This window comes from Plecotus auritus, assembly GCF_963455305.1.
Source record: "Plecotus auritus genome assembly, chromosome: 3".
Lineage (NCBI taxonomy): Eukaryota > Metazoa > Chordata > Mammalia > Chiroptera > Vespertilionidae > Plecotus > Plecotus auritus.
The window spans coordinates 222,126,348-222,141,230 of NC_137772.1; the positions used below are offsets into that span (position 1 = coordinate 222,126,348).

The window sequence follows — 14,883 nt, forward strand, 5'->3', positions numbered from 1 at the left end:
TTTCTTTGCAGTTCCTTGTGCTGCTCGCCAGGTTGCGGTTCGGGCTGGCTCCTGTTTGGTTCTGGTGGGTACTAAAGGAGTCCTGGAGTATTTACCCTTCTGTCTCCTTTTTTTGGTAAATTCAGGTTCCTAACAGACTGAAAAGAACTGAATTTTCTATTTTGACTTGGTTTACTTGTAGCTTTTGTGATTCTGTGTGTGATTCTTTGTGGATACACATATATTTCCTACTTCTTTTCTTCCTCCTCTCTTCCAGTTCTCTCTGAATGCGACACAATAGCTATACCTTCTTTGTTTTAAATCTGTGTTTCTGTTCTCCGTGATCAGCTTGTAATTGACTCTAAATAAAGGTCAGTATCTTTCCTGTCTTTTGATAATCCTTAGTGCCTGTAGCCTTTTCATCATCAATTGTCGCATTACCTGGCGTTAGTCCCCTCTCCCATATCCCTTTTTAAGCATGGAGGTGTGTGATCTGGGAGAGGGGTGGTGGTGTTTCTGTTGATCAGATATAGGTAACAGTTGTGTGACCAGAGCATTAACTTTAAAAGGCTGTGAACAAAAATTGTTTATATATAAAAGGGCTTACTAACCTTATGAATTTGGGATCTTCTCAGTTTGACAGAAAAGTCCATCAACTAGAGTAGCACCTCACAGAAATGAACCTGACACTAGGGTGAAATATTGAGAAAGGAACTCAGGAGAGAATCATCTCTTATCATACAAGCCGTCTTTCTGTGCCTGGAGTGGATGCTGGGTACACCTGTTGTCTTAGACACTTACTGTTCTGTGTTTCTCTCTTCTTAGTTCTCAATGAGAGTTTTGGCAGGAGCCCAAAATCTTGTACATTTGATGATTTAACATCAGTTTCATCTAGTTATTCTCCAGATCCTCTCTGCTCCTCAGCTGGTGACATCAGTAATTTTCCATAGCAGTCATTCGTGAGCTCATGCAGACTGTCACAAGGAAGTGGAGTAGCACAGAGGGTGGTACACACAGAAGAAATAAGAACCCGGTTTCTTTGCCGTCACACAGTACACATAGATTAGAGACGGGAAATCTGGACTGGAGCACACACATTATATGGCTGCGTTAGTCCGGGCTTCCGCATACTGTAAAAAGCATTGATAACATTCATTGAACATTTTCTGTTTGCTAAGTGCTGTAATTGTCACCGTGAGGTGTAGGTATTATTCTCATTTTATGTGTGAGTGTAAGCTGAAGTACAGAAATTCAGTGGATTGCCTACAATTATGGTGACAGGGCCAGAATTCAACTTCAGGTCTGACTCTGACACCCCTGCTGTTTCTAATGTGCTTGCTGTACTACCTTACCAACAAAGATGCTCAAGTCTTTCTCATTCTTAAAAATGTATAAAACTACTGTGACCACATTTCTCCTTCAAACTACTACCATTTCCCGCCCTTCTCTTCCATTTACTCCTTAGTTCAGCCGTCGCCAACCTTTCGGACCTCACGGACCACTAGTCGTCAGCAGACCACCGGTTGGCGACCCTAGTTCATTGCAGTCCGGCTTCCACCCTCAACTTTTGAAATTGCTGTCATGAGCTCCATTCAACCATTTATTGAATACCTATTGTATGTACCATCTTCTAGATGTACAAAGAGGCCAAAACATGGTTCTTGCCCTGTTGAGGGACTAACGAGGAGGAAAAAGGAATTCATACATGTCAATGTGATGTGTTAACTACTGATGGAGCAATCTTTGCTTTTGGGAGTTGAGGGAGGACCACTTCACTGAGAAAGGGACACTGGACTGCCAACAGAGAAAAACCTACCTTGTTTTAGACAGTGGTGCTGGGACTGCATACTTAGGTGTGTGTACTTTTAGCAGTGAGAGATGATACACTTGAAATATACAATGTAGGTTTTTGAGTCTGACCTGGGAACTGATCCTTAATTTTTTTCTTCATAATGCCTGCCTACAATGTAAGCTCTATGAAAGTAGAGTCTGTCTTTTTCACCACCTCACTTCTATCTCCTAGAATAGTGGTAAGAGATCAATAAATATTTGTAGAGCGAACACTTCCTAGAAGGTTGTGTTCTGCACGTGGTAGGTACTATCTAGTAATACTATGTGACTGAAAAAGTGAGGCAGGCTTTCAGTGTGGCTTGTGAACTGATTTTGAAGATACCATCGTTTGAATAGTATCACCTCTCCCTCTTTTTGACCAATTAGACTTGTTATCTATGGTCACAATTCATAAATGAGGAGGGAGACATTCACTACATTTCGATAGGCACTGTTGACTATGTCTTCACTTCTAACATTGTGCCTCTTTTGCAGTTATAAACACGTTCATGCTTTTTCTAACTGTGATGTAGGGTTTTTTCTGTGCTAATGATGTGAATTGTTTTGGAAAGTTAACTTCTTTGGCATGATTAAATAGCTTTACCAATAAGAGTAACATCAGGCCTTGGCCGGGTTCTTGGTTGGAGCGGGTTCGATTCCTGATCAGGGCACATACCTGGGTTGGGAGTTCGATTCCTGGTTGGGGTGCATACAGGAGGCACCTGGTCAATGTTTCTTTCTCACATTGCTGTTTCTCTCTCTCTCCCTCTCCCCCTTCCTCTCTTTCATACATATACATATACATATACATATACATATACATATACATATACATATACATATATATATATATATATATATATTTCCCCCCCCCCCCCGGAAGGATTTAAAAATAAAAATAACATCAGAAATGAGATTGAACACACTAATCCAGTTATCAGAAGACTTGTTCTTGAGAAGGGCCTGATTTCCAATTAGGGCTTCCTTTTTTTTTTTAAACAAAATGATAAGACCTGGGCCTCTCTAGATATCTAGTTAGCCTTCTAGCTAACATTCTAAAGACATGAAACAACAAATCATTTCCCTCTTCTTGTGTTTGAGTTTCATTTGTAAATATTCTTAATTTGTGTGACTTGAGGTTAGGGTTAAAGTCCAAATACCACTGTGTGTGTGTGTGTGTGTGTGTGTGTGTTTAATTTTTTTTTAAATTTCTTTATTGATTAAGGTATCACATATTTGTCCTCATCCCCCCATTCCCATCCCAAACCCCTCCCCACACATGCCCCCACCCCCCTGTTGTCTGTGACCACTGGTTAGGCTTATATGCATGCATACAAATCCTTTGGTTGATCTCTCCCCCTTACCCCCACCCTCCCCTACCTTCCCTCTGAGGTTTGACAGTCTGATTGATGCTTCCCTGTCTCCTGGTCAGTTTTTGTTCATCAGTTATGTTGTTCATTATTTCCCCTAGATGAGTGAGATCATGTGATACTAGAAATACACTTACAAGAACCGAAAATGAGACAAGCAATATTGGTTATGCTGAGAGGCAAATGAATCGGTCTGTAGTGAGTTTCTTTCTGGGCCAACAGTTCTTTTGAGTCCCAATTTCAATGTCAAACAGTTCCTTATGTGTACATGTCAGCAATGATATTTCAGTTCTGGATGGTGGACAAATGGTGGTAATGCAGGTCCGACCCTCTCTGGTTTGGTCCTGGGCAACCTGCTGCAACACACAGCTGCTGACTCCTAGTATGGCAAGGTGTCGTCAGCGTCTTCCATCTCTGGACTGTTTCTCTTCTGTCTTCATGGCTGGAGCAGTCCTGTCAATTCCTCTCTGTTGCAGGAATCCACATGGCCTTGGAGTTGTTTTCTGAAAATATACAAAAATATTCTCGACCAAAAGTTAATAAAGGAATCTTTTCTATAAATTTGACTTGGGATCCTTTTTCATTTTTTGCCCATACGATTTTTCTTTGGCTTGTTTTGACACCATGTGTGTTTTTCATGGTTGTCTTGCTGTTAGCATTACAAATGAAAGTTAATTTTCTAAAGTAAAAATTTTCCAGATGTAATTTACTTACAGGATATTTTTCCTTACATGATATTCTTCTACTCTCCCCCCTTTTTTGATTTAAATATTAGGAGGCTTTTGGAAATTTTATAATGTAGTCTTGATAGCTTTTAAATTTTAATTTTTTTTTACTAAAATATGACTGTTTTAGGTTCATTACATGTTATGCAATTTTACCATGAGATGAACTACCAATAAAAATTTTAGTTACCACTTCAGGAACAGCTTTTTGTCCAGTACCATTAATTTTTCTAGAATATTGGCTTATTTCAATTAGCCAATTTAAATTAGTCTGAGAACTTGACTACTATTTTACTGTCAAATTTAATACTCTAACAACAATCTTATTTTACCCTGTAAATATTAGTGCAAAGGATTATTTGCCTTCTTGAGTAGGCCCTGAGCATTCCTGGTGCTAGGCTGGATTTAGATATCAAAAACCCACTTCCCCACACCATGGGTACAAGAAACTCAAACAAGTCTTGTTGCAGTGAGAGGGCAGCTGCTGTTGGCCAAGTTTGTCTGTTACCTGGGTCCCGATTTGAGCTGGGCATGGGAAGCGAAGCAGCCATGGTGTGTGTGTGTGTTTGTTTTTTTAACTCTGAACTTAGTAGAATATAGTAATTAGGAGCACCTAACAATGAAGTTCAAATTCTGGCTCTACCACTTTAAACTTTGATATAACTTCCCAATGCCTCATTTTCCTTTTCTGTAAAATTGGAATAATTACTACCACTACCACCACCACCACTCATAATAACAGTTAATATTTATTGGGTATTTACTATATACTAGGCACAGAATTTTATTATATTAACTCAGTCTTTACAACCACCCTATATATTATTAGTATTATGCCTACTTAATATGAGGAGACAGTCACAGAAATGTTGAGTAACTTGCTTAAGGCCACACAAATAAGTGGTGGAATCAGCATTTGAACCTGGGTAGTCAGACTCCAGAGTTTGTACTCATAACCTCCTACTTCATAGGGTTGTTTTGAAGATTAAATAAAATCTATGTCATGTGTCTGACAACTACAGTTGTACTGGTCAGTGTGGTGTAATAGAAGGGACGGCTCAGGAGTCGCTGAGTGTTCGATGTGAGCATTGCTTAACCTCTCTGAGCCCTGGTGTTCTCAGGTTTCTTAGCTCAGTGGTAAATGCTCAGTAAATATTTTCCTTGGTACCTCCCTTATAATACCTAAGCCCGTTCACTGCCACAGAGTAAATAGGGTTGGATTACCATACTTTAGGGTTATTATGTAGTTATTTTCATATCTGCAATTGAAACATCCCCAGTAATTATATAGATGGTATGGCCAAATAAATGACTTAAAGATAAGATAGTTTGCAGACCTGTATGGTTTAATTATATGAGGAATAGGGACTTTATCAACTTTATTTATGATCTCATGTTAAGTGCTATATGCTTCTAGGTTAATATAAAACTTGAAATATAAAGTTCCCCGTGGCCTTTTTTTTGCCAATTGGCCCTCAAGAAGCTTATTTTCCTCAGACACTCTTGCCTGCCATTTTTCAGAGCTACCCGAATGTTGAGCTGCAGTTAGCTAACCGTTGTTTGTTTCACTTTTACTTCTAAGGGGGTGGTTGCCCCCCTGCCCCTCTGGTTGTGGGAATGGCAGAAGGTCCATGCAGCACCTTGCTTTTGCTTCCTTGTCGCTATCCAGGTGCTGCCAGGCTGTAAACTTAGGGGAGTGATCCTGGGAGGGACTCAGGGAGGTAACTAGATTACCTTGGATGATTAATTATTTTACAGGAAGACCTAGATTGGATGAGCATGGTTCAGACGTCTGCACAGCAGAGTTTCATGTAACCGGTGCTGCTGTGCAGGAAAGGGGGAGCTGTACCTGAGCTTGTGGAATTCTGGGGTGAGGTTCCTGTTTCCATGGTCTGTTCTTCCACAGTCTGCTCTGCCTTGCACAGTCACCCCCAACTCTTGCCTAAAGGAACACTATCTCTGGTCACAAAGGAAATATTGACTCAGGTAAGGGAAATCAGTCCTAGCTGTAAACCTGTGAGAGCAGGAGCAGGAGTGGAGCTCAAAATAGAGTCTATTATTGGAGTCATTTTGCTCTTCTACTGATGCTAGTTTTGGGGGAGTCAGTTGAGAAATTTGGATGATGTAGTGGGTATTTACTTGATATGTCTTTGGCAATAAGGGCGATAAAGGGTGATATGAATAATAAAGATGTTTTCAAAAAGAATGACTGAGGTGACTGGAGCAGGGAACCAGTTCTGGAAGATGAGTGCCACTAGCTGCCTTATCATGGTGATTGTGGGGGCCCAAGGTTCGAGACTTCCTTTACATACTGTTGTTTCATTTACGTAGCAGCATGCTCTGAGAGAAAGTAGGTGGGTTCCAAAGTCGGAAAGAAGTATTCTGTGGCTGGAGCATAGAGCATGTGTTGAGGGCGAATGAGAGGTAGGTGTTGAGAGATGAAGCTGGAATGGTTAGCAAGGATTACTAGGTCATTCAGGGTCTTATAAGCCAAGTTATCAAATTTGGACTTTTTCCTAAGTCAAAGGGAAGAAAAAGAGTAACATCAGAAATGAGATAGAACTCACTAATGATTTCCTTCTTAAAGAGAAGGAAATCACTAGTTGCATTTTTAAAGGATTTCTCTGGCTGCAGAATAGAGAGTAGATGGGGCTTGGGGTGGGGGGGTAGGGATCCCAGTTGAGAGATTTGTAATAACCATGGTGGTGAGAAATGAAAACTAGCAACAAGTTGAAGAAAAAAAAAGGAAATTCAGAAAATATTAGGAAAAGCCTAAGAGTGGGGAGGGGGGAGATGAAGGAGAATACATTAGCCATGAGGCTGAAGAGAGTGGGTGGGTAGGTGATAATGCCAGTTTCCTGAGATAGGGACCACTGTTTTTGCTCTTTGCCTTTTTCACTTAATGCTGTATCTTGAAGATCATTCCCTGTTAATGCATAAATAGCTGACCTATTCTTTTTTGACAGACGCACACTACTCCATTATATACATGTACTGCCCTTCATTTAATCCCTTTTAATGGGTATTTAGGTTTTCTAATATTTTGCTATCACAAGCAGTGTTGTACAGATTGTTGGTTTTTTTTAATTGATTTCAGAGAGGGAGAGAGAGAGAGAAACATCAGTGATGAGAGGGAATCGTTGACTGGCTGCCTCCTGCACACCCCTTACTGGGGATGAAGCCTGCAACCTGGGCATGTGCCCTTGACCAGAATCAAACCCGGGACCCTTCAGTCTGCAGGCCGATGCTTTATCCACTAAGCCAAATGTGCTAGGGCTGGAGTGTCCTTGTATATGAATCATTTTGCTGAAATGTAGAATAAGTTTCCAGAAATGGAAATTGCTGGACCATAGGGCCTAGAAATGTTTTGATACAGCTTTGCTTATTAGAGTTCCTGGCACTTAGAAAGTCTGCAATGAACGGTAGCTATTACGATGAATGTGTTATAGATGGGTTGTACGATGGGTTATAGATAGAGTGAATAGGGGCGTCTGACACAACCAGAGTGGGGGCGTGTCAGAGAAGGCTTCCGGAGGAATTGCCGGGGCTTAGCCTTGAAGAATGAGAAGTCAGGTAAAGCGGAGGGCATTACAAACAAAGGGAGCTCAAGGAGCCAGGCACAGGAACTTAAAAGGATCTGGTACGTGGAGATCTACCAGGAGTTTGGTATTCCCTCCATTCAGCAGTCTACCCCTGTCACGGGTCAAGGCTCTAAAGAGTAAGGCAGGCTTTACTGAAGATAGGGAATAACAAAGGGATCTTGCTTTGCAACAACACAGTAATGGGGTTTGGGATTATCCTTTTCTTCAAAAGCATTTATTTGGTCCCTGCCCCGAGGCCTCCGCAAACCCAGGTGCACAGAGTTAATGTCTCGTAGGTGATTTTGTGGTACAGGAAGCAGCTCCTTACCTTGTCTTTGGACTTCTCCTCCCCTCCCCTCTATAGTCCAGGCCACCGCTAGTCCGTTCTCCCCTGTCTCCAAATTTCTCTTGATTTCTTTTGCTAGGCCATTGATAAATCTTTCCTTTCTTCTAATCTATGCCTTCAAAGTTTACCCTCCACCTTTAGGGAGTGTATTTTCCCAAACAAAGATAAACTCTTTCTCTGAGAAGCCTTCTGGAGCCAACTATTAAAAAGCAATTTTCCACTCTGCTGTAATTATACAATTTTAAGTTCACTTTAGGGGTCATTAGATTTATTGTCTGCTTCAACTGGCATCATGTTAAACTCCATTACCAGTCATTTGTTGCTAACCTAATCTTATACTTTGATTTTTATTAACAAAGTTGACACTAAAGTCAAGAAAGCAGACTTTAAAAATCCAAATCCTCTCCCAAATGAGACAGATGTGTTAATGTCATTTAAAAAAAAAAAATCTTTAGAGGGAGAGTACCTCACAGCATTGTTTTTATTGCAAAAATTGCTTTTTAGGTGCTTCAATATTGAGTTTTAAAGTGTTGTGAGTTCTTTTTCCAGCGATTACTTAGACTATTGGGAAACTTGTTACAGTCTTTTATAATTTTTACCTTTTAGCAGCTTAGGGAGTTCCTGACTTCACAGGTTGCTAAGATGTCAAATTCATGCTGAGTAGTGTAAGTAAAGTGTTAGTTACAAATGAGAGATAAAGGGATCCTTTTCACAGTTATAAATAAGCTATTGCTAACAGTTTACACTTCTTTATTTTTCACTTGTGCTTTTCTTGGTTTTGTATAAACATTAAATCCCCTGAGGAGATGGATATTTAAGTTGATAAGTAGTAGCTTTGACGGAGAAAGAGCAGGGAAGACAGAGAGGTTACGGGTGCTGTATGTTCAGGACTTCTTTTGTGGACCTCAGAACACACTCAGGTAGGACACTTCTTATTCCTCAACGTTCGACAATACTTAAATGCAATTTTAAAAATCGAGATATAATTCATGCACCACAAAGTCACCGTTTTAAAGTATACAGTTCAGTGGTTTTCAGTGTATCCACTGTGTTGTGCAACCATTACCACTGTCAAATTCCAGAATATTTTTATCATCCCAAAAAGGAACTCCATACCCATTAGGAGTCATTCCCTATTTTCCCCTCCCTCCAGCCCCTGGCAACCACTAATCTACTTTCTGTCTCTATTGATTTGTCTATTCCAGGCATTTCATATAAATGGAATCATAGAAATGTCACTGGCTTCTTTCATGAGTATGTTTTCAAGGTTCATCCATATAGTAGTGTGTATCTGTACTTCAGTCCTTTTTATGGCTGAATACTAGCCTAGTACATGGATATACACATTCTGTTTATCCATGTGTCCATTGATGAACATTTGGATTGTTTTCATTTTTAGGCTATTATAAATAACTGGAGGCCCGATGCACGAAATTCGTGCAAGGGACTCGGCCCTTGCAGCCCCGGCTGCCTCGGCCGGCCCTCACAGCCCTGACTTCATCTGGAAGGTTGTCTGGACGGTCTTTCTGCTGTTGGGTCTAATTAGCGTATTAGCTCTTTATAATATAGGATGCTGCTGTATTTGTGTACAGGTTTTATGTGATGTAATTATTTTTAAACACAGTACATCTGTACTTTGTCAAAAAAGAAAACATTAGAAATCAAGACTAGTAAACCCATATTCCTACCACCTAACCCAGCCATGTTCATTTTTATATTACCTTCAGTATGTATAATATTCCAAATAGTTAAGAAATCATGTGCTGTCTTGATGCTGATACCTCCACTCTTCTTTTCCCTCTCCAGCCCACTCCTGTTGGACTTCCCTCACCATTAACAATCAGCTCTTGTCCCGATCACCAGCCGTCTCCAGCTTGCCGAACCAGTGACCTCTAAGTGGCATGTGATGCTGATGATCATCCCTTCCCCTGAAACACTTTCTTTTCTTGGTTTCTGTCGCACCGCACATTATGAGCATTCCTTTCACTTCACTGGCTACTCCTCAAATTATATTTCCTGGTTCTTTTTCTGCCTCACCTCTAAATATGGGAAAGTTCCAAGATTTGGTCCTAGGCCACTACTCTGCATTGTCTCCTCAGCCATGACATCTGCTCCTAATGATCCCTAAATTCACATCTTCAGTTCTGACTTTGGTGAGTTCTCTTGATTTCTTTTTTTAATATATTTTTATTGATTTCAGAGAGGAAGGGAGAGGGAGAGAGAGGTAGAAATCAATGATGAGAGAGCTGCCTTTTGCATGGCCCCTACTAGGGATCAAGCCCATATCCCAGGTATGTGCCCTGACCAAGAATTGAACCATGACCTCCTGGTTCATAGGTTGACACTCAACTACTGGGCAGATTTCTAACCCTGAAACCTGCTCTTCCCCGAATCGTCCCTCATCTTGGTTGATGGGACCTATATAGTTGCTGGGGTCTAAAACCTTAGGAGACACCATTGATGCCTGCTTTCCATTATCTACCTCTGCACTGCCTCCACATTATATCCAGAATCTAGTTAGTTGTCACCATCTCAAGATAGCATCCTCACCTGGACAATTGTAATAGCTTAGAGTCTTCGTTTTTTTTTAAAAGGTTAATCCACAGAGGGGGTTTTTTATTTTATTTTATTTTATTTTATTATTATTATTTTAATATATTTTTAACAGAGAGGAAGGGAGAGGGATAGAGAGCTAGAAACATCGATGAGAGAGAAACATCGATCAGCTGCCTCCTACACACCCCCTACTGGGGATGTGCCGCAACCAAGGTACATGCCCTTGACCGGAATCGAACCTGGGACCTTTCAGTCCGCAGGCCGATGCTCTATCTACTGAACCAAACTGGTTTCGGCTGCTTAGAGTCTTAACCCCTCTGCAGTTCACCCTTCACCATAGCGAATGTGATTTCTTTAAAAACCCAAGTCAGAGACCGTGTCATACCCTTCCAATGGCTTCCATTAAAATAAAAGCCAGAGTCTTTGCCATGGGGAGAAGGCCCTGCCTAACCTAGCTCCTGCCTGTCTCTCCAGTGCTTTCTGCTCATTTCCCCCTCATTGCTCTACCTCAGACACACTAGCCTTTTATTTCTCCAGTGCCACAAACTCTGTTCTTTAAGGCCTGCATTGCAGGAGCCATTTCCTCTGCCTGGGCTGCCCTTCTAGGTCTTTGCAGAGCTGGCTCCTTGTCAGAGCTGCCATCAGCTGAAATGTTACCCCCTCAGAGAGGCTTTCCCTGACACTTGTCAAAAATAGTCCTTCTGCCACTACCTGTCACTCTGTAAATTATTATTCTGTGTTTTCTTCATAGCATATATTATTACTCTGAAATTATTTTATTTACTTACCTATTTTTATTGCAAAATTTTTTAATTGAGGTCTAACTGACATGTAACATTATATTAGTTTCAGGTGTATAACATCAAGATTCAGTATTTGTATACATTGTGAAATGATCACCACAATAAGACAAGGAAACATCCGTTACCTTACATAGTTGCAAAACACTTTTTTTCATGATGAAAAGTTTTAAGAATTTTCTTAGCAACTTTCAAATATGCTATATGGTATTAGTAACTATAGTCACCATGAATTATTTATTTTAAAACTGGAAGTTTGTATCTTCACCCATTTCTCCCCCCCACCACTCCCTGCTTTTGGCAACCACTAATCTGTTCTCTGTATCTATGAGCTTGGCTTTTTTGTTTTTGTTTTTTGAACATTCTACATATGAGTGAGATTTTACGGTATTTGTCATTTCCTACCTAATTTATTTCACTGTTTACTTATTTATTGTCTATTTCTCACTAATATTAATAGCTGGATTAAGCACACACTATGTTATAGGTATTTATTTACATTTTGTCATCCCCATTTTATAGATGAGGAAACTGCAGTTAACAACAGGAAGAACTTGGTCTATCTTGTTTTACCGCTATATCCCTAGCACATGTAACAGTGTCTGGCACATAGTAGTTGCTCAAAAAATACTTGTTGGTTGGGTAGAAGACGGGAAGACTCCCAAATTTATATCTATAGTACTGCATCTCCCTGGAGATGTACACTTGTGTATCCAATCACCTACTAACATCTCCACTTGGTTTTCTAAGCAACATGGAAATTATCCCACAACTCTAACTCCCTCTGTGCCTAAACCTGTTTTTCCCCCTCTTCCCCATATTAGTAAGTGGCATCACCATAAACCCAAAAGCTCAGACCTGAAACCTAGGCTTCGCTTTTGGTTGCTCCCTCTCTCCATTGCCCACATCAACCCAGCAGTAAAGCCTTGGTTCTGCCTCTGACTGTATCTTGAATCCATTCATATCTCTTCATGTCCACCTCAGCTGTCACATTAACCTCACTCTCCGTCATCTCTTTTCTGGACCTTGCACTTTCAAACTTGTCTCTCTGCATCACTCTTGTCTCTCTACAAGCCACTTGCCAAATAGCAACCAAAGTGATTTAAAAAACAAACAAACATATCTTTATTGATTTCATAGAGGAAGGGAGTGAGAGGGAAACATCAATGATGAGAGCGAATCACTGATTGGCTGCCTCCTGCATGCCCACCACTGAGCACGCAACCTGGGCATGTGCCCTTGACCTGAATTGAACCCGCTGAGCCGATGCTCTATCCGCTGAGCCAAACTGGCTAGGGCCAAAGTGATTTTGTAAAAACATGTAGTTCGCCCTAACTGGTTTGGCTCAGTGGATAGAGCGTCGGCCTGCGGACTGAAGGGTCCCAGGTTCGATTCCGGTCAAGGGCATGTACCTTGGTTGCGGGCACATCCCCAGTGGGGAGTGTGCAGGAGGCAGCTGATTGATGTTTCTCTCTTATCGATGTTTCTAAATATCCCTCTCCCTCTCTGTAAAAAAAAAAATAAATCAATAAAATATATTTTAAACAACAACATGTAGTTCACACCACTGCCATGTTTAGGACCCTTTGTGGATTCCCATTGTTAAAATCTGAATCCTTCACTCTGGCCTACAATCTCTTAGTGATCTAGGTGCCTCTGCCTCTTATTTCCCTCTTCCTGTTGCCCCGCCTGTTCACTGTGTTTCTGTTCCTCCAAGATCTTCCCCACCTCAGAGCTTTTGGACTGGCCATTCCTTCTGCCTGTGACTCTCTACCCCTAGATCTTTGCAGGACTGGTTTTTTGTCCTTCAGATTTCAACTCAAAAAACACTTCATAGATTTCTTCCCTGGATTCTATGTCACATCAGCCTTTTGTTTTATTCAGAGCACCTAACACCACTGGAATTGTCATTTATTTATCCATCTATTTATTTTCCCCCTCTAGATTATAAATTATTGTTGCCCTAGCACATAATATGTTATAGAAATATTTGGGGAGGGAATGACTGAATGATATACACATTCTGGGTGTACATGCTATATTATAATACCACTAGAGGCCCAGTGCATGAAAATTCATGCACTGGAGGGGGGGGTCCCTCAGCCCAGCCTGCTCCCTCTCACAGTCCAGGAGCCCTCAGTGGGGGGAGGCAACCCAGCGATCAGGGAAAGGCAACGCCCCCATCACACCTCTGCTGCTGCCACTGCCGGCAGCGCAAGCCTCGGCCAGCCCTGGTTACCTGAGCCTTGGGTGGCCCTGGGCAGCTGGGCAGCCACCATCCAAGGCTTGCCTGCGCCTCTGGGTGGCTGGGGGGCTGAGGAGACTTGGGGACTCCGGAGGCAGGTGCACGGAGCGGCCACACCCGCCTTGTGGCAGGCCCGGCCGTTCTGCATGCCTGCCGCCCTGGCAGGGCTGAGGGGACTGGGCGCCGCCATCTTGTGGCTGTGGGTGTTGCCATCTTTGAGGGCATGGCAGTCAATTAGCATATTCCCTCCTTATTGGCTGTGGGCGCTGCCATCTTTGTGAGGGCGTGATGGTCAATTAGAATATTCCCTCTTTATTAGATAGAATGTGTTCCCCGTAATGTTAGATAATAAAAAAGGTCAATATTTCTTTAGTCCCCATAATTGGGATTCTTTTTATATTCTTGTGACTGGCTTATTTCACTAAGCATACTATTTCTTCTTTTATGTTATTAAAGTTTACTTTACATACAATAAAATTCACCCCTTTTAGTGTGCAGTTCTGCAAGCTCTGACAAATACATACAATCATGTAATTACCAACACAGCAAGATATAGAACAGTTCTATCACCCTAAAAAATTAGCCCATGTCACTATGTAGTCCACTTTCCTATACCCCTTTCTGATAGAAACTACTGGTCTTTTTGCCAATGCTACACTGTCCTGTAGCTTTATAGTAAGTATTGAAATCTAGTAGTGTGAGTTCTCCAACCTTCTGCTTTTTCAAAACTGTTTGGAGTATTCTGGTTTCTTTGCCCATCTATTTAAATTTTAGATTCAGCTTGTCAGTTTCTCCAGGAAATCGTCTGGGTTTTGATTGGAATTATGTTAAATTCTTTCCTGTTCCCAGTCTTAGGGGGAAAGCCATCAGTCTTTGAACATTAAGTGTGATGTGAACTGTAGGATTTTTATAAATACCCTTTATTAGGTTAAGGAAATTTTCATATATTTCTATTTGAGTTTTTATCATGAATAGGTATTAACTTTTGTCAAATGCTTGTTCTATTGAGTTAATTGTATAGTTTGCTTCTTTGGTCTGTTGATATGGTTTTTAAATATTGAACAAATCTTGCATTCCCAAGATAAAGCCCACTTGGTCATGATGGTATTGTTTTTCTAATTATTGTAATTTTATATGTATTGTGTGTTTTTATGTATTGGCATAAAGTTGTTCATAATGTTCTCTTGTTACTTCGATTTTTCTCTATTTTTTGTTTTCTACTTCATTGATTTCTGTTTTTAATCTTTGTTTTCTTTTTTCTGCCTACTTTGGATTAAATCCATCAATAAATTCAACAACTTAGATAATGGACAAATTTCTTAAAAGTACACAAACTACCAAAACAGAGCTCATTCAAGAAGAAAAAGATGATTGGAATAGTCTTATCTCTGTTAAAGAAATTGTAGTTGGAAACCTTCCTACAAAGAAAACTCCAGGCACACATGACTTCA

At 40.9% G+C, this 14,883-nt stretch overlaps 1 protein-coding gene across 4 annotated transcripts in view; it reads left to right on the plus strand.

Annotated features, from left to right (window-relative positions):
- Positions 1-14,883, plus strand: part of SGSM3 (small G protein signaling modulator 3) — a 36,461-nt gene that overhangs the window by 905 nt on the left and 20,673 nt on the right. For 2 of the 4 annotated variants that reach the window (XM_080659695.1, XM_080659697.1), the window contains exon 2: positions 9,638-9,984. The exons of the other annotated variants lie outside the window; for them this stretch is intronic. The gene's annotated coding sequence lies outside the window, so the exon portion shown is untranslated. The remainder of the gene's footprint in view (positions 1-9,637; positions 9,985-14,883) is intronic. 4 annotated transcript variants of the gene reach the window in all.